Source organism: Lissotriton helveticus, chromosome 6 (genome assembly GCF_964261635.1).
Source record: "Lissotriton helveticus chromosome 6, aLisHel1.1, whole genome shotgun sequence".
Lineage (NCBI taxonomy): Eukaryota > Metazoa > Chordata > Amphibia > Caudata > Salamandridae > Lissotriton > Lissotriton helveticus.
In genome coordinates this window covers 70499459-70524362 of record NC_136067.1, presented here as the reverse complement: position 1 = coordinate 70524362, position 24904 = coordinate 70499459, and positions in this window count along the sequence as shown.

Here is a 24904-nt window from a genome sequence, read left to right as displayed (position 1 = left end):
CAAACATTTTTGCCAAAAATTTTGGATCTTCCTTCTTCCACCTCTCTTAATATTCAACGTGCGCACCGACTTGGTCCTAAAGTCTCCACCAAGCCCAGAGGAGTCATCATGCTGTTCCTCCAGTATACTGATCTTCTTCAAGTATTATCAGCAGCAAAGACTAAAAAACAAATTATATGGGAAGGTCACAGGCTATACCTCTCTCAGGATGTTGCTAAAGTCACAGCTGATCGTCGAAAGCAGTTCCTTGATTTAAGACTGCGTTTGAGAGATCTAGGCGCTCGATATGGACTGCTACACCCTTGCCTCTTCAAAGTGACCTACAAAGAAAAAACAACTACTTTTGAAGATCCACTCGTCCTGGAGGAGTTCCTTCGTCGTCATGAAGCTGTTAACATGGACACTGCAAGACCTGTCTAACCATTTTTGTTTTATCCTGCTCTCTCGATTTGTCTCTGTCTATGTCTCCTGCCGTCCCTTGTTTCTAATGCTTATTTTTCTCTGAATACTTTCTCTATTTCTGTATCCTACACCCATTGTACAAATTATTCTGGCATTCTCTTCTTCTCTTATTTTTCGTATGTGTTTCTAATGTTTCTAATGTTTTTTCAAATTTTTATCTTTCCGCAGATCCCAACCTTGTGTTTCTCCATCCCGATGTATCCATATGTTCATTCATTTATTCCTTCGCTGGTTCCTACGGTGTTCGACGATGTGAGTCTCCGTTGTTGATGTCGTCTTCTTCTGGCGTCGTCATCCCTCAATTCTCTTGATTTCTTCGTTGTTAGTTATGATGTTACTTCTCTCTGTCCTCATCGCTCTATCTTTTCTATTTACTTCTCCTTTCTCTTCCTTTCCTCAATTCTTTTTCTCCTATTCCTTTACTTTATCATCTATATTTTCTTTTGCTCCTTGTCTCTTACATTTCATGCTTCTCACATTTTTCTTACACTTCTCTTCAATTTCTTACTTATATCTTACTATATCTTACCTCATATCATTTTACTAAGATTACAAATTCCGAGTAGTTACATGGAATGTTAAAGGGTTGAATAACCCCATTAAGCGTCAACGTGTCCTAACTCACTTGGCACGGCTTAAGGCCGATATAGCTCTCATACAAGAATCCCACCTTTCGGACACAGAAGCTACTAAACTTAAACGTTGCTGGGTAGGACATGTTTTTCATTCTCCTGCTTTAGGTAAAAAAAATGGTACTGTTATTTTATGTCATAAAAAGTTAAATGTTTCTGCTGTAACTCAAGAACATGATGATAGTGGCCGTTGGGTTATTACTAAGCTCCTTATTGATAAAATACCTATTGTTATCTTTAATGTTTACGCACCTACAGGTGTTGATAAGTTGTTTTGGCCTGCTATTTCTGATAAATTAGTTACTATTAATGAACAATATGTTATTTTTGGTGGTGATTGCAACCAAGTCCTCGACCCTTTTCTTGATAGAAATTCCAAAGTTAAATTTATCCCTTCCAAGATGCATTCCCAATTTACTACCTCGATTCAAAACTATGCTCTAGTCGACATTTGGAGATTATGTAATCCTGACCTTAAAGAATACACGTTTTATTCCCCCACACATCATTCGCAATCTCGTATAGATTATCTATTTCTCAGTAAATCCCTAGCACAACTAGTCACCCATTCAGAAATAGGTTCCATTCTAATCTCAGACCATGCCCCCGTTTTTGTTGATATTGACCTTATTCCCTTTTCCCCTAATTCGGGACGTTGGAGATTTAATAATTCATTACTTTTGGACCCCATTTTTACCACTAAATTTAAGGAGTTTGCCTCTGAATTTTTTACACTAAATCATCTCCCTGAATCTTCCTTTGTCACTGTTTGGGACTCTTTTAAAGCAGCTGCTAGAGGATTTATCATTGACTTTGTCTCTCACAAGAAAAAACAGTCGATTCTCAAGTCAGCTCAAATTTTGGATAAGATAAAAAAACTAGAATATACATATTATAAATCTACCTCTGAATCTTCCCTTCGCGAACTTCTCTCTGCCAAAATTGAATTTAATAGATTTACTACTAACGCAGCTTCCAACTCTCTTCTTAAATGTAATTCCCGCTACTATGGAGGTCAAAACAAAATGGCAAACTTCTAGCTAACTACTTAAAAATACGCAAAGAAAGAACAAAGATTGAGTCCTTGCTAGATTCTGCCGGTGTTTCTCTGTTCAAAGACAAGGATATTTTAGCTCAGTTTGTCTCATTTTACCAAACTTTATACACTCCTGAGTCTAGCCCTGATCCTGATGTCCTTTTATCATATTTCCAAGATATCCCTTCCCCTCAATCTTCTCATGTAGATTTTCAATCCTTGACTTTGGACATTTCCCCCTCTGAAATTTCACATGCGGTTTCGATCCTACGTAGAGGCAAAGCCCCGGGACCGGACGGTTTTACTATTGAGTTTTACAACCACTTCTCCTCCCTTCTCCTCCCTAAGCTTTTACTATTATTTCAATCCTTTGTCCAATCTGGATTTTCTCAGGGATCTTTTCAGGAAGCATTAATTTGTCTCATACCCAAGCCAGATAAAGATCATACGTTGTGTAAAAATTATCGCCCAATTTCTCTGGTAAACACTGATTATAAAATTTTCGCCAAAATTATAGCCCTTCGACTTGATCCTCTCCTACCAGAACTTATCGGCCCGGAGCAATCCGGATTCGTTAAAGGTCGCTTGTCGTCCGATAATTCTCGTGTTTTCTTTAACATTTTAAGTAAAGCGACCTCTCTTCCATCTCCTCTAGCTGCCATTTCTCTCGATGCCGAGAAGGCCTTTGATAGAATAGGGTGGGATTTTATGTTTCAAGCTCTTCGTTGGTTTGGTTTTCCACCTAAATTCATTTCTCTTATTTCTTTACTTTATTCCAGTCCCCATGCCTCCATCTTTGCCAACGGTATCACTTCTGATTATTTTCCTCTTCACAGAGGAGTCCGTCAAGGATGTCCTCTATCTCCTCTTCTATTTATTCTAGCTTTAGAGCCCTTCTTAACTAAAATTAGACGAGATGAGCTCATTTCTGGTTTTCAATATGGCTCCCAACAGCAGGTTAAGTTATCAGTCTACGCGGACGATATTTTATTTTATTGTTCCGACCCTCAAACAACTTTACCTTCCTTCCTTAATCAAGTATCTGCTTTCTCTATCGTATCTGGATATAAACTTAATACGGACAAATGTGAAATACTCCCCCTGAACCCATTATGCCACAAACATCTATTTGACACATCTGGCTTCTCCTGGCAACCCTCTAAGATTAAATATTTGGGTGTCTGGTTCGCCCCTCGCCTTTCTGATACCCTCAAATTTAATTTTGAATCTCTCTCTACTAAGATCACTACTTCTACCACACGTTGGAATCCTCTCTTTCTTTCCTGGTGGGGACGATTGGACTCCATAAAAATGATGTTAGCGCCTTTAGTTCTCTACACCATTTCTATGACTCCTATTCGCATTCCAAATCATTACTTTAAGTTAATAGATTCTATTTTGCTAAAATTTTTATGGAAGGGGAAAAGATCTCGAATAGCTCTTTCTGTTTTGAAGAGGGATAAATCTATAGGAGGGGTCAAATTCCCCAATTTTAAAGCATATCATACTGCCTTTTCTTTAAAACAAGCCCTACGCTGGCTCTCTTCAGATCTTCCGTATTATCCTCCACTTTGGCTCACGCTAGAAACATCCTTCCTTCATCCCTATGACTTCAACGAAGTTCTTTCCTTTTCCTCTAATGTCTCCTCTCTTCGATCTCCTATAATTTCTCGCACTCGTTCCCTTCTTCAGCCTTACTTATTATCCTCTTATCCTTCTACTTCTTCTATTCACACTCAACCTATATGGCATAATAAGCATCTTCAAATTCGCAATCGTTCTCTCTATTGGAAATCTTGGCACTCTCGTGGTTTAAAATGGATTTCTCAGCTTCTCTCTGATGCTGTTCCTCTCCCCTTTCACCTTCTTCAAGAACAATTTTCACTACCTTCCTCTTCTCGTAAACAATATTTATCGCTAATCCCATCCCTTCTTCAATATATCTCCGATCTTCCAACACCAATTCTATTCCAATACCTCATCTTCCTATCTCCAATGCCCTTGACCACTCCCCCTCTGCTTCTTTTCTATATAAAACTCTACAATCATCGTCTGAACGTTCTAAATCTAAAGTTGAGTTGGCTTGGGAAGAAGACTTGTCTCAAAACTGGCTCCCTATTTTTTGGGATAAAATTTGGTCTAAAATTCACAAAACATCTCGAGCTGCCAATACTACCCAAACTTTATTTTTTATTTATAATCGTACATTATATACTCCCTTTATTATAACATCTTTCTCATCAGACACTCCTTCCACCTGTTGGTCCTGTTCTTGTCCTATAGCTGATTTGAAACACATGCTCTTTGAATGCCCTCCCATTCTACACTTCTGGCATTTAGTTTGGTCCCAAATCCAAAAACTTTTCAACATCACTCATCCCTTTTCCATCCTTCATATTTTTCTAGGTTCCCTTTCCCCTGATCTTCCTGGATCCCACCTTAAACTCAAGCTGATGGACCTCCTGATTGCCATAGCCTTTCATCATATTACATCACATTGGAAACAGGCTAATGATGTTTCCTTCACTACATGGTGGAACGCAGTGTGTTTTAACCATCGTCTAGACACAAATTTTGTATCCCCTATTTCCCTAGCAATTCAACGTGACCTATTATGGATCCCCCTTACCGAATATCTATCCCAAATCTCCGGACCACCTCCCATTTCTCCATTACGCAATGTCGAAGTTCAAAAACCACCATGAATGTTTCGTCTTTTATATTTATAAGTTTATTGATACACGCTATGTTTTCTTATTGTTATTTCTCAGATTTATATTTTTACTGATTTTCCTCCTCCTCAATACTCTAGCATTTCTTCACTACATATTGTTCTTTTCATTTTTTATGCATAATTCCACTGTAATGTAAGAGAAAAGTTATGTTTTTATAACTTATGATTGTTTCTTCCTGTACTGCTTTTCTATTTTCATTCCTTAATAAAATTCAAACTTAAAAAAAAAAAACTGGAATGGCATAGTGAGCAAACAAACGATGGATTCAGGCCCAGATCTCTGTACTGGGGTGAATGTATTACATTGTTCTGCATTCTGTCCATCAACTGTTGTTTTTGCATTTGTCACCCCGAGTGGGACGGGTATGCTCAGACGTGAGTCCCGTGCTCTCCATGCCACTGGAATCAAGCTATCCAGGCTGATGAGGGCTGAAAGCCCGAAACCGGTCCTTGGATGCTTGTTTCCAGTCCAGGGAGGACCTGGCTTGGCAGTTCGGGCTGGACTGCTCCCGTGGGGCACAGGGTCAAGACTGATTTGCATATGGCTGGGTTCAAACTGGAATGGCATGGTGAGCAAACAAACGATGGATTCAGGCCCAGATCTCTGTACTGGGGTGAATGTATGACATTGTTCTACATTCTGTCCATCAACTGTTGTTTTTGCATCTAGCCCAGGACTCAGCAGGGCATTTTGAACTGTGAAAACACCCTGATCCCCTATTTGTTTAATATAAGGACTGGTACCCTCTAAATATCATGAGGAAGTTGACAACATAAAGCAGATTTACAATATTTGGTGCATCCCTGCATATCAGCAGGGATGCACCAGTTATTGTGAGTCACGGCTCCGCCAGCATGGATGCGCCGCATTTACAATGCGGTGCACCATGGGGCAAAAATGGACAGATGCGTGCAGCATCTGCTGCCGTAAAGGCGGCACATTGCTGGAGTTGCGTCGCAAGCGCGACACAGCTCCAGCAAGGCTCGGGGGTGCCCTATCCTTAAAATGCTGCTTCAATCCTTACGCCTGCTTCAAGCAGGTGCAGGGTTTTGACGCAGCATGGCCTCAAAAGTGGCTGAGTGAAATCTTGTAGATTTCACTCAACCAATTTTAGGAGGCGTTCCTGCACCGGAACACCCCCTCTGCGCCGCAACGCCTACATGTGGCGCAGAGCTTTACAACGTGACGTATCTCCCAGATGCGTCACGTTGTAAGTACCCCGCACCATGGCGCTGGCTTTGTGCCGCCGCTGCGTCACAAAAGTGACGCAACAGCGGCGTAAAAGAGGCGCAAGGGGCTTGAAAATCTGCTCCAGAGTGTCTATGTAATGCACATGCTTTAGGTGAAAGCACTGTGGTTTTTTGTAAAAATCCAAAAATTCTTTTGTATGACTATAATGTTAGATACGTTGTTTATAGTTCGTATTGTTATTTTTGTTGCACTGTAAAATCTGTGTGTTTTTTTATGACAAGTATAATTCTTTGAATATGTGCAGAAAATGTATGTGAAATAAGTCACGTGCACTTTGAATTGACGGTCCAAGTTCAGTCTAGTAATTAAGTACTGAAGAACCTACCTGGTCACTTGTGTGCTAATGATATGAAAGTGGTCCAGGCCAGGTAGTGATAGGACCCGAGACTCTTTTTGGTTTAGCTGACATGAAGCAATCTGGCAGCCCTAGCCCTAACCCTGGGAAACATAATCTGTCATCACTGGAAGATCCTGCAGCATAAACTCCATGCTGAGCAGCCCACTGCGCTAGCTGGCTCAACAGCGCCCTCTACAGGGCTGATGCCTGCACATACCAAGGCGACTATTAAGGCTGACGCAGACTCCTGCGGTAACCCATAAAGACCCTTACCAGTTCATCGAGCCCCCCCTGCTCAAGTGAAACAGGACACGTGAATATTGATTGGATAATGTTCTGCCTTTATTTATTATAAAATTCGATACTTGTGGTCACCTAATATTTGGTGTTTGCTTTAACTATATATTAATAAGTATGGTTTAAAACATATTCTTCTAATTTACCCTACAGAATGTACTATTCTTTTAAAGTATATATTTCTAAGAACCGAGTTTGTTCAGTTTTAAATTCCTGATGCCCTCCTTATAACTTGAGGTGTGTGGAACTCGCGGAGATTCACACTGCGAAATTACGCAAGATACATGAAAACTCTGTGAGATTCTGCGGAGGTCCACGAATGGGTGGAATTAGGCACATCAGGCTGATCAGGTTGTTTTTTTGAGCTGGGTGCTCGTTCAGTGCTGAAAAATCTGCATCAACGGCTCCAAACGGCACTCCAGGGGCGCTGCTTCTCGAGTTTGATTTTCTACTCGAACTACAGCTCTCTGACGGCATTGGTCCCGACCATCCACGTTGGGAAATCTCACCGCGTGCCCCCATCATGGCTGAAAACCTCATTTGGGGACGTCAAATCTCAGTCGCCAACTTACCATTGGCGAGCCACGCACAAGAGAAAACTCCATCATGCAGCGGTTTGCGGAATTTGTCTGGAACTCCGTGTTACATACATATCGCAGAGTGGCGGGGTGGAATTTATCATCCACTCCTACTTATAAAAAACAACTCAAGCCCCAAAACTCTTATGCAGCATTTGAAGGTCAGTTAATGTCACAGTAATACCATTAATTAAAGCGCTCACTTCGCACACCAAACAATCACGTGGACAAAAAGAAATATGAATTAATGCCATAGATGAAAAAATGCACAGCAAGAAAACGAGGTAGAATGGCCAGGGTTGTAAACCTGAAAGAAACTCAGTGTCGCTTGTTTATACTCCTCGTTACATTCGGAGGTAACACCCAGTAGCAGAAATAACTGTTTCTCTTCATATCAGCCGCCTGATTTAGAATTTAAGGCATGACGTGGGTGAAAGTGATTTTGCACATTTACACTCCTGTGCATTTAGCGTCGGCCTGTTGCTGGAGGTCAGGTGACGTCGTGTTTGCTTCCTGTGATATGGTTTACTAGGTGTCTCTTTTGTATTCCCCTGCCTGCGGATATATTTTGAAGTGCGCAAATTGAGCACATATTTCACGTGTCTTAACCACATCGCTGCGGCGGCTATTCCGCCGCAGCGCTAAGGGGGCGGGGGGCCGCGCGGCGGGCGCATGCTGGTGACGGAACCGCTCCGTCACCAGCCGCGGTTGATCTGTGCTCATGACGGAGCGATTCCGTCATGGCCCCGCCCGCTCAATAGAACGCGCCGCGCAGGCGCGTCGGGCGGGCCATGACGGAACCGCTCCGTCATCAGCACAGCGCCACCGCGGCTCATGACGGAGCGGTTCCGTCATCAGCACGGAACCGGTTAAGTCAAAAAGCTTTTCCATACTGTAACCATCCCATGCAACACTCACGGCCACGAAACATCAGACCTGGGACAGATTTTAAAATGCAAGAGAAATGAAAGTTAGACAAAGATCTCAATGTTAATGACATGAGTGGCCGACTTTGAAGCTGGGGAACCAGGTTTGAGTCTGGCATGAGGCTGAAACGGTAAAGAACGTTTACAACTAAACTTTTAGTCCGCAGGGAATCACAACGCGATTCCGCATACCATTGCTCCGCAAGTCGGAACAACGACTTGCCGGGGGAGTAGGTATTGGATTTAAAATCCAACACCTTCCCTACTGTCCGCACAGACTGGAGTTGGAATAGTAAATTATACTATTCCAACATCCAGCCCCCTCCCCCTCCGCAAGTCGTTGTTCCGACTTGCGGAGTAATGGTATGCGGAATCACAACTAAGCCTGGGCAAAGCACTATGCTACGCTCGCGTAGTTTGGAAAGTTTGCGCTACTTCGCACTACGCAAACTGCACGTAGCACAGTGCAAACACACGTAGCGTAGCGTAGTGCAGCTGTCATTTTTTGCTTGCTCGCGGTCCTCAACGTCAAGTTGGCGACCGCGAGCAAGCAAAATGCCATCCCGGTGAGACTTTTTCTCGATCACGATCAGCAACATCAAGTTGCTGATCGCGAGTGTGGAAAACAAACCTCCCGGCGAGATTCTCAACGCGGGGAGGTCAGGTTTCTCATTGTGAGTGGTCGCGTATGCTCGTGAGAAACTAGAAGTCCGCGTTGAGAAAGCTGCCGCTCGAGTAAAAATCTATTTGAGCGGCAGAAAACTACAGGTCGCACTGTGCAAGATGCCGTTTTCATTGATTGCACAGTGCCGGATGCTTGTCCGCACTGTGCAATCATTGAAAACGGCATCTTGCACAGTGCGAACATGCTACCACGCATTTTGCGTAGTGCTTTGCGTAGTGCGAAGTGCACTTTGCGTAGCTTCGCAAAACGCTACTTCGCAAACTACGCCCAGCCCTAATCATAACGCGGTCGTTGTGATTCCCTGCGGACTAAAAGACTGCGGGATGAGGAGGCATATTCGGCTGAAACATCCTGTGATTCTTGTGCGCTCAATAAATTCCATAAATAAATCAATAAAATTCTTGCACTTAATCTCTCCGTGCCTAGGAATTAACGTGTCCGTCTATAATGCAACTGGGGTCATGGAAAGCGCTCTGATACCTTCGGGTCGAGTTAAAAAAAAATTAGAAGCGGTTTGTCATTTGAAGCTGGGCTGACATCCACCTGACCAGCTGTCTCTAAACAAGCAGAAAGTGTTTTAGAATAAAAACACTTTAGGGGCCTCTTAATGTCTGATCATCAAGCTTAACTGCTCAAAGAGTATCTGGGGGCGCTACAGCTCCTCCCGCGCCACAATGCCAGATGTGTCTCTATTATGGAGGTGAAATAAATGAGGGCCTTTTCAATGAGTCCCTGTACTGAAAAGATGTGAAGTAAGACAAAGGGTCGCTCGCTAAGAGTGCCTGTTTCCAAGGATTCAGAGGCGAGGTATGTTTTCAATGGACCTCGGGTGCCACCGTGTGGCCAACTCACAAAAGACTCTTAGCCAGTGCGAACCTGTGGAGATTTATGAGTATTTAATTAACAACCTGCCACGTGAAATTGCAAAGAGGAGGCTTGTCTCTGGCACAGCCCCGGATGGTGCTAAATCTGCCACTTCTTCTGCAGAGATTCCCACGGGCCGTGTTAGGGGGCAGGGTTCTCAAACGCATCGAAGTTTATTTATTTATTTGTGCGTTTTTATATAGCGCGGACTTTACCCGAAGGTGCCAGATGCGCTTCACAATAGGAACAGAACTGATACATAAGAACATTACAAGTGAACAAATTACAGAAGCAAACGTTACATTAAATGAAGCAATAATGACAATCGTGAGCCAACAAAATACAAGAGGTAGCAAACGGTGCATTACAAAAGTGACAATCGTGAGCCAACAAAATACAAGAGGTAGCAAACGGTGCATTACAGGGGGAAAAAGTGACGTGTGCAGGTTACAAAAGTGTACAAAGTAAACATAGAGGTATAATACTGCAATATATGGAGGACACTCAAGCACAAGAACAAACGTTACGTAGGCACTGGTGGCACTTGTGCAAGTATCGAAAACAAACAAATGTAAGAGGTAGAAAACAGTGTGTTACAAGAGAAAGTGACGGGTGCATGTTACACACGAGTCCCAAACACAGGTAGAAGGATAATACTGCAATAAATGGCAGACTCTCAAACCACAAGAACACACTGGGAAGACACTTCCATAGTCATGTAAAGTAGATTTTTCTATAATGGAAGGGCTTCTCACAAATAATAGAGAGGGCATGGATTACATTTGGAAGTGTCTTTGAAGGGGGAGAACTTTGAGGTCAGTTTTGAAGGCCTGGGAGGAGGTGGTGGTCCGGAGCTGAGGCGGAAGTGAGTTCCAGACTCTCACTGCGCAGCCTGAAAAGGATTGGGCCATCGATCTTTCCTTCTTGAAAGTGGGAGGTTCAAGCAGTAGATTTTCCGCATTTCATGATGGTCTAGAGCCTCCAGAGAGTTTCAGTTTATTCGCCAGGTAGCGCGGAGAGGAGGAGTGCAAGGCTTTGTGGGTGATGCAGGCAGTCTTGTAGATAGCTCTAGCCTCGATGGGAAGCCAGCGGAGGGTGGATAACATGGGAGTGAAGTGGTCGCTTCTTTTGGCCCCATAAATGAAACAAGCTGCTGAATGGAGAACAGACTTAAGGGGGGACAGGTGGGATTTGGGGAGGCCAGTCAGAAGAGAATTGCAATAGTCCAGTCTGGAGAGGACCAGCAATTGGACCAGGGTTTTAAGGTCATGCTCCGCAAAGAAGCGACGAATCCCCCAAAGAAGGCGCAGTTGGTATAGGGCAGACTTTGCAATTGAATTAATGTGGGAGAGTAGATTGAGTTTTGTGTCGAGTATGACACCAAGGGATTTTGCGCTGTCGACAATGATGGGTTTATTGTTCAGCAGATTCATCTGGTCCATCTATGATTGAACCGGGGAGGAGAAAGTGAGGAGGAGAGGAGGAGGAATTCTGTTTTGGAGGGATTCAGAATCAGTTGATTTGTTGACATCCAGTTTTGAATGGAGTCGAGGGTAGAGCTTAGGACGGAGAGATCGTGAGTTATTTATCTTCTTATTTTATCTGGATATGGAAAATAGTGTACAGATTGGCCCCCTCCCCTGCAGGCCCCTCGTAACACCCCCCCCCCCCGCCGGCCCCTCCCATTTCCCCTCCAGGCCCCTCCCCCTCCAGGCCCCTAACCCCCCCTCCAGGCCCCTACCCCCCTCCTGCAGGCCCCTCCCCCTCACCTGCTGAGCACCTTCATGTTGTGCCGCCTCAGCACCTCCTCCTCGTAGCTGAGCAGCTTCAGCTTGTCCAGCAGATCCTCCATGAGCACAAACATGTGGTAGGCGGCCCCGGGGCCGCACTCCTCCTCGTCCACCCGCCGGCCCTCGTCCGCCATGTTGTGCCAGGAATATGCACACGGCAATGCAGTGCAGGGTTTGACTGTATAGAGTCAGAGTGACACCAAATTCTAAAGAAACAAGCACTGGCAACGCCTGTAGGGCTGTATGTGAAGCTCTTGCCTACAGCCTCCAATCCAGTCAAGTGTACATGTACACTGAGCGGTCTTTGGGGCAGGCTTTCCTCCTCATAGGGTGTATTTGTGTCGACCTCTTTCTCTGCTTCTTATTCAATGTATTTTCTCCTTATTCTTTGTTTACTTTACCTTCTCTACCTTGTTATGACTTCTGTCCTTTCATTTCTTACACTCATGGAACTGCTTTTCTTCTTATTTTTGGAATAAGTAGGAGTTTGTGTTTTTTGCTGCCCCCTTACTTGTGTGCTGCTTCTCCATCATTCCTCGTTCTGCTATGATTTATTTTCGTGTATAAACCCCACGCCCTCACTCTTTGCCACCACCGGCATTGCTCCCACCTGCTCTGTTGTTCTGCCTCCAGTCCAGTACTTTTTTTGGTTATATATGTATTTTATTAGGTTTTATATTGTGCGTACCGGAAATAACGACAAAGCGCAGTGAACACGCCAGTGTGTGAACTTTACGTGCTCAGTCATACAGGGACCGGCGGGGCCTTCAAGGGTCAAAAGTGCAGGAATGCACTTCATGGTCGGCTGGCTCCATAATAGAACAAAATATCAGAAACTAGTTTTTGAGCTGCAACAATGAAGTAGGAGGCAAATTGTCAAAACATCAGTTACAGAGGCCGGGTGGGTCTGGTGGCTTAATGGACTAATGCGCCCACGATAGGGGCCTGTGTTTGACCTCATCGTCAGCAGGTCCACTCAGCCTTTCATCCTGCTGAGGTCAATAAAATGAGTGCTATTGAGCTGGGTAACAATAAACATCTGTTATTCAGCGCCAAAATACCCTTGGGTAAACTTGCGCTTTATATAAATATACATGTTATCCTAAACTGTAAGACTCTACTTGGGGGTTACAAGGCAGACTGAGCCCCCCAATTGTGGTAGTTCAGAGACTTTTACTTCTGCTCTCCCATGCCTCACCTATTATGACCCTGCAAAAAGAACAGTTGATGCACAGAATGTAGAACAATGTCATAAATTCACCCCAGTATAGAGATCTGGGCCTAAATCCATCAATTTTTTGCTCACCGTGCCATTCCAGTTTGAACCCAGCCATATGCAAATCAGTCTTGACCCTGTGCCTCATGAGCATACCTGTCCCACTCGGGGTGACACATATGACCATGCACAATGAACACCAAGTACACTCCTTCTCAGGACTGTACTTTTATAAGCTCTAAAATGCAATACTGAACACAGAAAGAACAGTGTAAGGCTCTACACATATGTTACAGAGATTTCTGCACAGAAACAAGTCCGGTTTATAGAACGTGCAGGTTAACTACAGTGAACGAAAGCTGCTTCTCTCGTTCGGTGACCTGTAGGGCTGTCCTTACAAATGAACTAGCACACCGGGCTTCATTTACAAAAAATGTATCTCTGGCAGCACCGCAAGTCTTTCTGCTGTGTTGCCCATCGCCAATTTGAAATGATAAGAATTCACTGTATTTACAAAATACAGTGCATTCCTGTCCTTTCTGTGTGCGCTGGTGCACAATTTGTTGCCTAACGTCAATACAGGCACTCTTGCACCATGATGTCTGCGTGGTTGGTAGGATTGTTTTTTTACAGGAAGGAGAACCTTCCTGCACAAAAACAATCCATAGAGGACACATAGAAAGAGGAAAAAACGAGGAGAAATGAAAACCTTTCCCCTTGTTAAGCCTCCGCTGAGGAGGCCTAAGGTTTTAATGCTGCCCCAGGTTTACGTGATTTTGTAAATCTGGGGCAGCGTCACAATCCATTGGTGTTGCGTGGGAACACCCACCGCAGCACCCATGTAATGCCTCCTTGCCTTAATCCATATGTGTGAGGCCATACAAAGCCATGCAGGGTGGCTTTGCATCTCCTCATTGATATGATTGAGAGGCCTGCACCACCTGAACGTCAAAAAAAGTGACACTCCAGCAGTGCAGGCCTCTTGTAAATAAGCACGAGGATCTTTAACTTATGGCATTGTCTCAGCTCACTCTGGTTCAATGCATGAAGTATCTGTGAGAGTTCAACAGTTCCTGCCTTCACACGGGTATCGACCCTCGAACGCAGTGCACACTTGTCCAGGGGTCCTTCAGTTAAAGTCAGGGGCAGCCACAGGTGTCTCTGATTCCCTCAGCATGTCAGCAGCTCACAGAGCCGACTGCCATCTGGTGGCGTTGAAGCATGTTGAGTGGGGACTGTAACAGCCATCAGAATCAAACCGGTCACTTTGGTGATAGAGAGTGGCATCCTTTCGAAGGGAATGGAGCGGTCGTTGTTAACTGGTGATGTTTGGGGTCACAGTGGGTTGTAACTGTAGGTGTTTCAGGACATGGTCACACATAAGCTGGAGGTACTCCTGGCCATGGTCACACATAAGCTGGAGGTACTCCTGGCCATGGTCACTCAAAGCTGTTTACAATTTATGTTTATTTGTTTTTAAAGCGCATCTATTAACCCTACTGGGGCATCCCGAAGATAACACAGGTCATAAACCAAGTATTTTTTATCAGTTTCCTGATTAGGTCTGACGGAATCGCCGCGTCTTCAGATTTTTCTGAATCTCACGCGATCTGGTTCTCTGTTAAGTACATAAGAAGGCGTGTTCCACCTTTGGGCTGTAATCAGGGCCAGACTGGGAACCAAAACTGGCCCTGGCAAAGTGTTCGTCCGACCCCCGGGGGGAGGTTGGGGGTGTGACCGAGCTCTTTGCCGGGGCCGGTTTTTGGCCGATTTTGTTACAGGGCCGATTTTGCAGCTATGCTGCAAAAACGGCCCTGTCACAAAAACGGCCCTCAGCGCCCAAAACCGTCCCCCACCCTTGATGCGCACCGGGGATTGCCCGGTGCCCGCAACGGCCAGTCCGGCCCTGGCTGCAATTACCAAAACGCTCTGTCTCCAATTGACTTGTGTTTGACTTTCGGAACTACAAGATTCAATTTGAAGGCTGATCTTAAAGTATGTGTGGGACAATTCAACTCAAAACGGCATCTCAGAGATTTAAGACTCAGTTGATGTACCTTATGCATCAAACAGAGCAATTTAAACAAAATGATCTCCTTTGTTGTCGACCAGTGTAGTTTTGCGAACACAGTAGAGAGGTGGAAACTGCGTTGCACACCTATAGCAAATCTTGCTACAAAGTTCTGAATCAGTTGCTGTTTATTTATAAGATAGACTAATAGACCCAGGTAAATGTAGTTGTAGTAGTCCAGGCGAGATGACACAAATGGATTTAGGATTGTGATGTTTTGAGATGGCGCGAATAGTTAAAGCAGTCTTTTGAAGGAGTGCAGTTGAAATACTGTGGGGCATATGTACAATAAAGTGGCGAAGTGTGTCGTTAAGCCAAGAAGGCTAACAACATGCTTCATCACTTTAGAAATGAAGGGCTGTGTCATATTTACTAGAATATGGTGCAGCACTGCGTTTCCCCCTGCGCTGGCACTAAATTTAGCTGCCTAGCACAACGCAGGCACCCTTGCACCATGGTGCAAGGGTGCCTATGTTGAGGGAAAGATTGTTTATGTGCCGGAAAGTCAGCCTTCCTGCACATAAACAATCTGTGTTCTGCTTAATGCAGCTCATATAGAAGTTGCAAAACATATATATTTTTTTTAATGAAGGAGACCTTCCTGCACATAAACAATCATATGCAATTTGCTGTTTCTATGTGTGCTGCACAAGCAGCAGACATGGAAACTGCAAAAACGAGGAGAAATAAAGCATTTCTCCTCGTTTCGCCTGTTTAAGACCAGGATTTCCCTTGTCTGAATTTGGGCAATGCCTCCTATTTACACTGCTCTAGTAAATAGGGGACAGCGTCAAAATCAATGGGTGGTGCAGTGGAACGCCCTCTGCAACACCCATTGCCCGCACCTTTCACGCTAAATACAGTGTGAAAGGGTGCCCTATTTACAAGGCACCCGTAAGCCACTTGGCTTAACAATGGCTTGTAAACACGGCGAGGCCCCTTTTGTCATCAGAAGGTCACTGAGAGTGACGTTGTGGTGGCGATAGGGGCTTGTAAATATGCCCCTCAGTTCTTAGCTACAGTTAGTTTTAACAACTGGCCTCTGGTCTTTTGTAACTAGTAGAAGGGAAGGACCTAGACTATCCGTCCCAAAAGTGGATGGAAATTGTGTAATTTGATAGAAGTCCCAAAATCTCTGTTTTGGAGCTGTATGTTTTAGAGGGGCCCAATTCATCCAACATTGCACTTTCGATAAACTTTGCTGCAAATGTATTGCCACTTTAGAATCACCCTCAATAAAACTGGCCATTATCCGTGTGTGGTACAAAAGGAGGTGGTGATGGACGGAGCATCTGAACCAATCAAACACTCACACCCAGTCAACAGATCTGGGTTTAATCCATTACCGTTCTTTAGCCCACTCTGCCACCCCAGTTCAGACATTATCCGTGTGTGTCATCTGTATTTAAGGATCATTTTAAACCAAAATATTCGATCAATCAAGTCAGTGGACCTAAATACTAATTAAAAAGCAGAGGTGACAGAATAGAACCCTGAAGAACTCCATATGTGCATTGTCTCAACGAAGACTCAAGAGATGTTAGCTTTACTCGGAAGAAACTGGTTGATAAGAAGTGTTTGAATCATTTTAAAACTTTACCTCTAATCCCATTTCTATCAAGTGTAGTGATCAGAATTGCATGATTTACAACATCAAATGCTGCCAGTAAATCCACACTATCAGAGCTCTAGGTGTATCGTCATCTGCCGGATCACTGACCTAATATAGCTGCATATAATATCAACTTTCTATATTTAACTAGTAAAACCACACACATTGTTGTTAAATATATACCGATTTTTATCTATATCAAAAAACTAAAAATATCACACAAAAAATATTGTTACCTTTAACAAAACATATAATATCTCAAATATATGGATTCACACAACATTGATTGCAATATTATCACCAAAATAATTAAACAATCATTAATAAATATATTAAAAACACTTTTTACATAAAACACTTACCTAAAAAAACATTTTAAACGCATAGTGAATTAAATAAAAAAATATTACTTTGACAAAATCTTTCCTATCAACTCCAATAAATTATATAACCCAAATAATAACACAACCCAGACAAATTAGCATTAACTACAGACATTTAAAAAGCAACTTAAATATAAAAAAAAATATATATATATATATATATAAATAAATGTATAATCAAAAGCTATCAAACGATTTATTATACAACAAAAATAAAACCGAAATTAGCATTCATTGTAGAATGACTCAACTGATAAAAAAAAACTAAACCAAGCAATAAAATAAAACAATAAACTTCATTTATCCAATAAAATCAAACAATCAACTCAACATTATAAAAGGCTCACTAATTTAAACAACTAAATACTTCAAAAAAGACAAGTGCTTCAAAATGAGGAAACTCTGACGGATTTTCTCACCAGTCTATTAAATATGAAGTATGTACATCTCAACAACTACCCAACCAAGTAAGTAACATTCATATTTAAGCTAAAACGTGATTGTTATTCAACTTAAAAACATAAAATAGGGAATGAATATTAAAATACTCTCTAACTTCTATCTTTATACATAGACTTCCTAAAAGAAAAAACTATGACTTGAAAAAGTGATAAACTGCCAGAAAATACAACTATCACAACTCAGCAAAAAGATATAAGAAAGTAAGTATACATAAATGAATACAAATCTATGAACTCTCCTAAATAGCGAGCAAAAATAAACCAAACAACCTCAACCTCTACAAACTACCAACAATTTAACATTTGAAATGAAACTGACTTTTGTTCCCTTCAAACAGAAAAGAAAGCACCTGCTCCACATTAGAAAACCCCCAATGGAGACGGTGGATAAGGGAGGCAAGATGGCGACCATGATCACGGTCGGGTAAGTCCGAGCTCCCGGACCTACACCCCCCTGACTTGGTGCCGTAGGCTGTTAACGAGATGCAGTTCGGCAGAAAACATGAAACAACTGTTACCGTGATGCATGCCGCAGAAAATGCTAGAAAATGGAACGGTACCTATATTTAATGACAAAATGATAAAAACAAGAACCTAAAATTGACCGGTGGAGCAGTATGCGCTGGTTTGCCTACCCTGCTGTGGAGGCGTCTCGAGCAGCAGTTCGGCGATTTCTGGAGCTGGTGTGGAGGTCTTCCGGAGTGGCGTTCACCTGGAGATTGCGGAGTGTAGGCGGGCCGGACGGCCAGCCGACGTTCTTGACTCCAATGCCGCCGAAAGCCGGGCGGTGTAAGACACAAGCCCCGATGGAAGCTGGGGGACCTGGCGGATTGCGCGACAGTAAGCACAACGATTGGATGCCCGAGGGATGAAAGGATATCATGCGCTTGGATGCCAGCGGTAAGAAAACTGTACCTTCCCTATTTCTGAAAACAAAACCGAAGAAGCAAATCTCCTCTGTGCAGCCAAAACCCAGTGAGGTCACAGGACATTATGGTAACCAGAAGAAAGCTCTGGTACTAGTTCGGGGCTTACAGAAGTTCAGGTACGGAAGGAGGATTTAATAGGGGGTTCTCCTGATATACCTGGCAGCCTGAATAAAGGGAAAGAGGATGTCAATAAAAAAGAGATAACTAATAACCCCGAAAATGGTGACAAGAATCAGAACATAGTAAACATAATGTCTGCTCTGGCACACCAAACTCCAAATCTGGACAGTGTAAGGGATAAGGAAAACAAAATAAATCAAAAGAAGATTGAATCCGGGGACTTCTTTTCCCTTTCTGACCCCTCAGATAGCTCTGAAAAAGAACTTGAATCATCTTCCCATTTAATACACAAGAGGGTGTCCCCCAACAGCAGCCGCAGTGGTCGTAGTAATTTCCATCAAGACGATGGGGGGGACTGACTCACAGGATACATTGGATAGTAGCCCGAAAACTGTGCGGAAGAGAGGTGGATCAGGCACAACTCCCAAAACTGCAGAAAAGACCGAGGCTTTACAATGGGATTATTTCTTCCTAGCTGAGTCTAGTGCTAATTGTGTGAACACTGGAATGCAATACAATGAAAAGGCCTTAGAGAAGGCTGAAGACATAGCACTAGTGGTAATATACCAGAGTATAATGGCCCATAGAGAGGAGACGCGTATTGAAAGTCAACGCACTCAAGGGGCCTGTCGAAAACTCCAGAACTCGGTGTGTCGGATAGCCAAATCCTGCACTGAGTTTGCTGAAAGATGTAATGAGGCCTAAACACGCATTTCTAATCTGGAGGATGAACTAGCGGCACAGAAGGCAATCACGGAGACAATGCGCACATCAAAAGATGATACTATCTGGAAACTGACATACCTTGAAAACCGTCTACGCCATAACAATCTACGTGTCCTGGACATTCTAGAGGGACTAAATGCTAGAAAATTCATCATTGAGCTCTTTACCGAGGCCTTTCCGGGCCTTTCGCAATGGGATTGGAACCGGGAGATCCAGAGAGCACACAGATTCCCCTTCACAGAGCGGGCGAGACCTGGACAAAACATCTCCAGAACCAGGGCCATTCTAATATCACTCAACAACTTCCTGGCCCGAGAGGCGGTGTATGAATTAGCACACCCTGATTGGAAGAAAGAGTGGAAGGGGGTTGAATTTTTTGTACGTCCAGACTACTGCCCTCTAACTGTCGAGAAAAGATGGCAATTACAGCAACTTATTACCCCATTTCAAAGCAAGGGTGCGCAGGTCTACCTAATGAATCCAGCTAACCTGAAAGTTATCTTTAAGGAGCAAACTCGATTCTTCACTGCAGAAATGCCAGCCAAAGAGCATTTACAGTCCCTGTGAGAAAAAGTCTGGGTATGCAGGATTTGGTGAAATATAAGGGGAACAAATCTTAAGGTCTTATTTCTGTCCCTTTGGTGTACATTTATTTTTTATGGGGCGGGCTGGGGTTCTTTGGAAGGGGGGAAATGGAACGTTGATGTGGTGGGGGTGTAGTAACCAGGGGGGCAGGAGCTTGATCCATCTCTGAGACCATTGGTCTCCAAGCCTCATTTCAGGGTAAGGGTGGGGGTGGGGCAGGGCTTTTGGATGAAACCCTGTGCAGTAAGGTGGGTTGGAGGGCGGGGGTGGGCACGGTAGGAAGGGCAGCACTGGGAGGTGGGGGGTTAAAGATAAAAAGATAAAACAATCCATGCTAGTGTATGAACAAAAAAAAAGTGGAAAGCACAGACAAACAATCCATATGGTCCTAGATTGGTTAGAAATATCGACCCAGGGTTTACATTTTATTCACACCAGAAATTGGTAAGACTGGATTACTTTTTTCTGTCAGCAGCACTACTAGCGGATGCAGACAAATCTGTATCCCCTATGATTACGATGCTGATCATGGACCTTTGGTACTGAATATTCATGCACTGAGTGCAGGTGTTAAGGCTAGATCATTCTCGTTTGACAGAAAGCTCTTGCTTGACGAAGTATATGTGGCATATTTGAAAGATTGGATCAGGCAATTTTTATCTATTAATCGTAGTTCTGCTGTGGCTGGCTTTGTTTGGGATGCTCTAAAGGCAAGGTTTAGGGGAGAAACCTTGAGCTTTGGGTTACATAAACAGAAACAGCTGAAGTTGGTAACTCAAAAGCTATATGCGTAACTAGTAACGGCTGAAGAAAACCTCATGTTGGGGATACGTGCACGGGGTGATCTTGCCTCACTTCAAACAGAAGTTGCTCTGTGTAAAGACAAAATCAATCTCCACTGGAGCAAAGAAATAGCCATTAAGTATAAGCTGAATAAAGAACAGAGCTACGAGTATGGGGAAGCCGCAGGGCGCTGCTTGACGCAAAGGATCCGGGCAAGAGAAGCTATACAAAGAATTGTGGCCATGACCGACTCACAAAGCAATTCGGTGGAAATCCTTAATGTTTTCTGTGATTTTTTTAAAGAGCTTTATACCGGAGATAGGAATGACACATTGTTAGGTGAAACCCTATTACAAAATATTAATAGTGGAATTTTGAGCCCCCAAGATATTGATGGACTAGAGCTCCCATAACTATAGAAGAACTGGAGGCAGCCATTGCAGGTTTAGCTAGTGGCAAAGCAGCGGGCCCAATAAATTACCTTTAGAAGTTTATAAAACCTTTTTTGAGGTTTTGGAAGTCGATATGTTGCTCACTTTCCAACAAGCACAGATAGGTGCAGTCCCCACATCTTGGGAGGAGGCAAATATAATTGTCTTTAAAAAGAAAGATAAACCCACCTAATTTGCTGGGTTCTTAACAACCTATATCGCTATTAAATTGTGACTGCAAAATCTATGCCAAAATCCTGGCTATCCGATTGGCGGAAGTGATTACCCCGTTAATATCAAAGCGGCAGCACGGGTTTATTCCCGGGTGGGGTACAGTTACTCACATTAATAGGGTAATTATGCTTTTAGACATAGCTAACACCAAGGGCAGCAAATTCGGATTGATTTTATTAGATGCTGAAAAGGCATCGGGTCGCATGGGATTTTTTATGGGCAATTATACGATGACTAGGGTTTCAACAGGGTTTTATTACAGCTATTCAGGTTCTATATCATCACCCGACGGCAAAATCTGCATGATGGGCTTAGAATCAGACCCTGTATTTATAACCAGATGCACACAACAGGGATGCCCGGGTTGCCCACTATTGTTTTCACTATATATCAATCCCTTTTTGGACATGCTAGAGCAGAGCCCCAGGATCGAACCAGTAATATGCATGCAAGAGCAATATTGTGTGTTTGCATACATGGATGATATTGCAGTGGTAACACCAAACCCTCTTACCGCCATGCTTGAGATAGAACATCTGTCATCTGAATTTGGTAAAGTCTCCGGTTTCAAACTCAATGTGTCCAAAACACATAATTCTGTGTCTGAATCAGGACTGTAATAATGACTCAAGGATCATGAAGGAGGTAACATATCTAGGGGTCAAAGTGAGGACATGTCTAAAAACGTTAGTGGAGGTCAATTGGGGGTGTATTGTAAGGGCAGTAAGGCAGCAATTAGATCGCTGTGAATGCCTGCATCTTTCATTGGTGGGGCGCTGTAATGTTCTTAAAATGCTGATCTTACCTAGGGTTTTATATTTTTACAGATCAGTTCCGCTAGAAATTACGCACGTTCAGTTACAGTTACTTCAATCAATCTGTGCTAAATTTTTGTGGGCTCAACGGAAATCTTGTAGAGCACTGCGTTTTATGACATTACTTCATGAGAAGGGTGGCTGGGCAGTCCCGGATTTTACGTTATATTACTACGCCTGTATTTTGTAAAATATGCTGGTTTTATTAACCGGTGAAGAGTTGTTAAATACGGCACAATCTCCATCGATTTATCAGATGCTTCTAGGTACCGACACCAAAAGCAGATTATTTGTGATGCTGGAGTTCAGTTATTACAAAAAAACTAGGTTTAAGGTGTTAAGCTCGGCTTATAAGGTCTGGAAGGCCGTTCGAAAATGGTATCAATTCAAAAAATCTTCTTTTTCACTCCAATGTCAGCAACAGGGTTAAAACCCTCTATATTTTGGTATAGAACAATAGACAGGTGGAGGAGCAAAGGGGTGGTTTATATTGGAGATTTATACGATAATGGGAATATGGCATCCTACTCTATGCTTACGGATAAATATCAGTTATCTAGAACCAAATTTTTTAAGTTTTTGCAAATTCGTGATTTTCTGTGTAAAACTCGAAGAAGCATAGAGCCAAATCCCCTGGTTGAAGCTATCAGGAAGAAAGCCCGTATTGGCACGCTGTATAACCTACTGTTAGATACTCAGATGGATGATTTGAATTCACACAATCTTAAATGGAACAATAGGTTAGAGTGCCACGGCATTCAAGTGGAACATTCTATCGACTTAGCTACGAAACTATGTATGTCTGCTAATTTACTATCTCAGCACTATAAGACAGTGTTTGATCTCTATCACACCCCTGCCAAAATGTTGAAATGGGGAGGGGTAAATGACGGGAAATGTTTTCGATGTGGTGGGGATGATGCTGATATAGTACATATATTTTATGCATGTGGTCAACTGAGTATTTTTTTGGAGCATCTTGATAAATTTCTCTCTGAAATAACTAGGGTAGCGGTTGAGAACACAGGAAGTAGGCGGTTAGCATTGAAATGCAGGTATCTAATTGTTCTTGCCACTGCCATAGCTAGATTATGTATTGCTTCTATGTGGCTGTAGAAGGATGCTCCCACCTTTGAGCTTTGAAGAGCTAGATTTGTTAATATGTTTAACCTAAAATATAGTTTATATGCTCTTAAAGGTGTGAGAAAACGAAAACTGGGTATGGAAATATGGGGTCCAGTGATTGAGTACATGAAAGCTTGAATATTTATTAACCCTCTAAGAACTTTTAATGATTGTTAAGCATTATTTATGATGATGTATGTATTATTGTATGGATATCAACTATATGCTTTTGATTACGGTAACTTATATATATATGTATGGTATTATCAAGGGTTGGAAATAAAAACAAAAGAAAAAAAGAAAACCCCCAACGGAAAAGCTGCAAAACTGTGTGGAACATCTAAACAGAACGTGCATGTAAGTATACAAAATAAAAGTAGTTGCATACTTTTACATATTTATACTAATCACTACTTTCAGATACGTCTAATGACTTTAGACTGCCTTAGCTCTCACATCGCGGTGGTGGCTGCTGGTAACTTTTAGAAATTCACTGCTGGTTTTAACTTTATATTGCAATCTTTTACTTTACTCACCTCTGCATTGTTTTATGGTACCTAGGCAGTAACCGCCCACCTATGCTCCCCGGTCCATCACGGCAAGTGCTGATTGTACGGAGGGGGCAGAGGGCGCAGTCAGCACGCCCTCACTTCCGGTAGGGTGACAATTCCGGGGGTAAGCGGGCTAGTTGTTGAAGCACAGACATTACTTAAACCACAGTTAGAGCGGACACGGAGCCTAATGACTTTAGACTGCTGTAGCTCTCACATCGTGGTGGTCGCTGCTGGTAACTTAAAAAAATTCACTGCTGGTTTTAACTTTATTTTGCAATCTTTTACTTTACTCACCTCTGCATTTTTTTGTGTTCCTGAGGCAGTAGCCGATAGCCTATGCTCCCCGGTCCGTCACGGCAAGTGCCGATTGTACGGAGGGGGCGGAGGGCACGGTCAGCACGCCCTCACTTCCGGTAGGGTGACAATTCCGGGGGTGAGCGGGCTAGTTGTTTAAACCCAGACACCATTTAACCCATAATAGTACGGAAGCGCAGCGGACGCGCCGGCGGCGCGCCAACGGCGTGCCAAAGACAAGCCCGTCTGCCCCCGTCCGCGACGGGCCCGGGCCTAGGGCCAGGACCCCTGCCCAAAACGGGAACAAAGCTAACAGGAGGGTTTATAGCCGCACAGAATTGATGAAACTGCGGTCCAAGTTGGATTGTGACATACTCAATCCAATGGAAGAAACCAAACACTGCCCGAGCTGTTCGCTGTCCCTTAACTACAAGCTATGCGGATCAGCAGCGCGGCAACACCAGCAGGTTCGAGCGTACTTAAGTAAATGGCTAAAGGCTGCTCTGGTGAATGTAAGGTCCCTAATAAAACATAATACAGAAGTAGCCAACCTGATCACCACACATGACCTAGATCTGCTGTTCATAATGGAGACTTGGGCAGATAAAACCTCTGACATTGATTTGGCACTAGCAGTCCCTAGGGGTTACTCTATTCTTCGGGCAGATAGAAATGGGAAACGTGGGGGAGGCCTAGCCATCATCGGCAAAGATGTATTACAGGTTTGTGGCTTGGAGGCTCGAAGTTCCCCAGAGTGTGAGACCCTACCTTTTAAAATTGGCATCACTAATAACTACACCTTTGACGGCCTTTTGCTGTAGAGGCCGCCTAAGGCTAGATCCCCCCTGTCACAATTGCTGGGCCCTGCTCTTGAATCCAGTCTCTCAGGGGCAAACTACACCATTTTGGGAGACTTCAATATCGACCTCGAAAAAGTCACAGATAAAAACACAATACTTATTTCTGAGACCA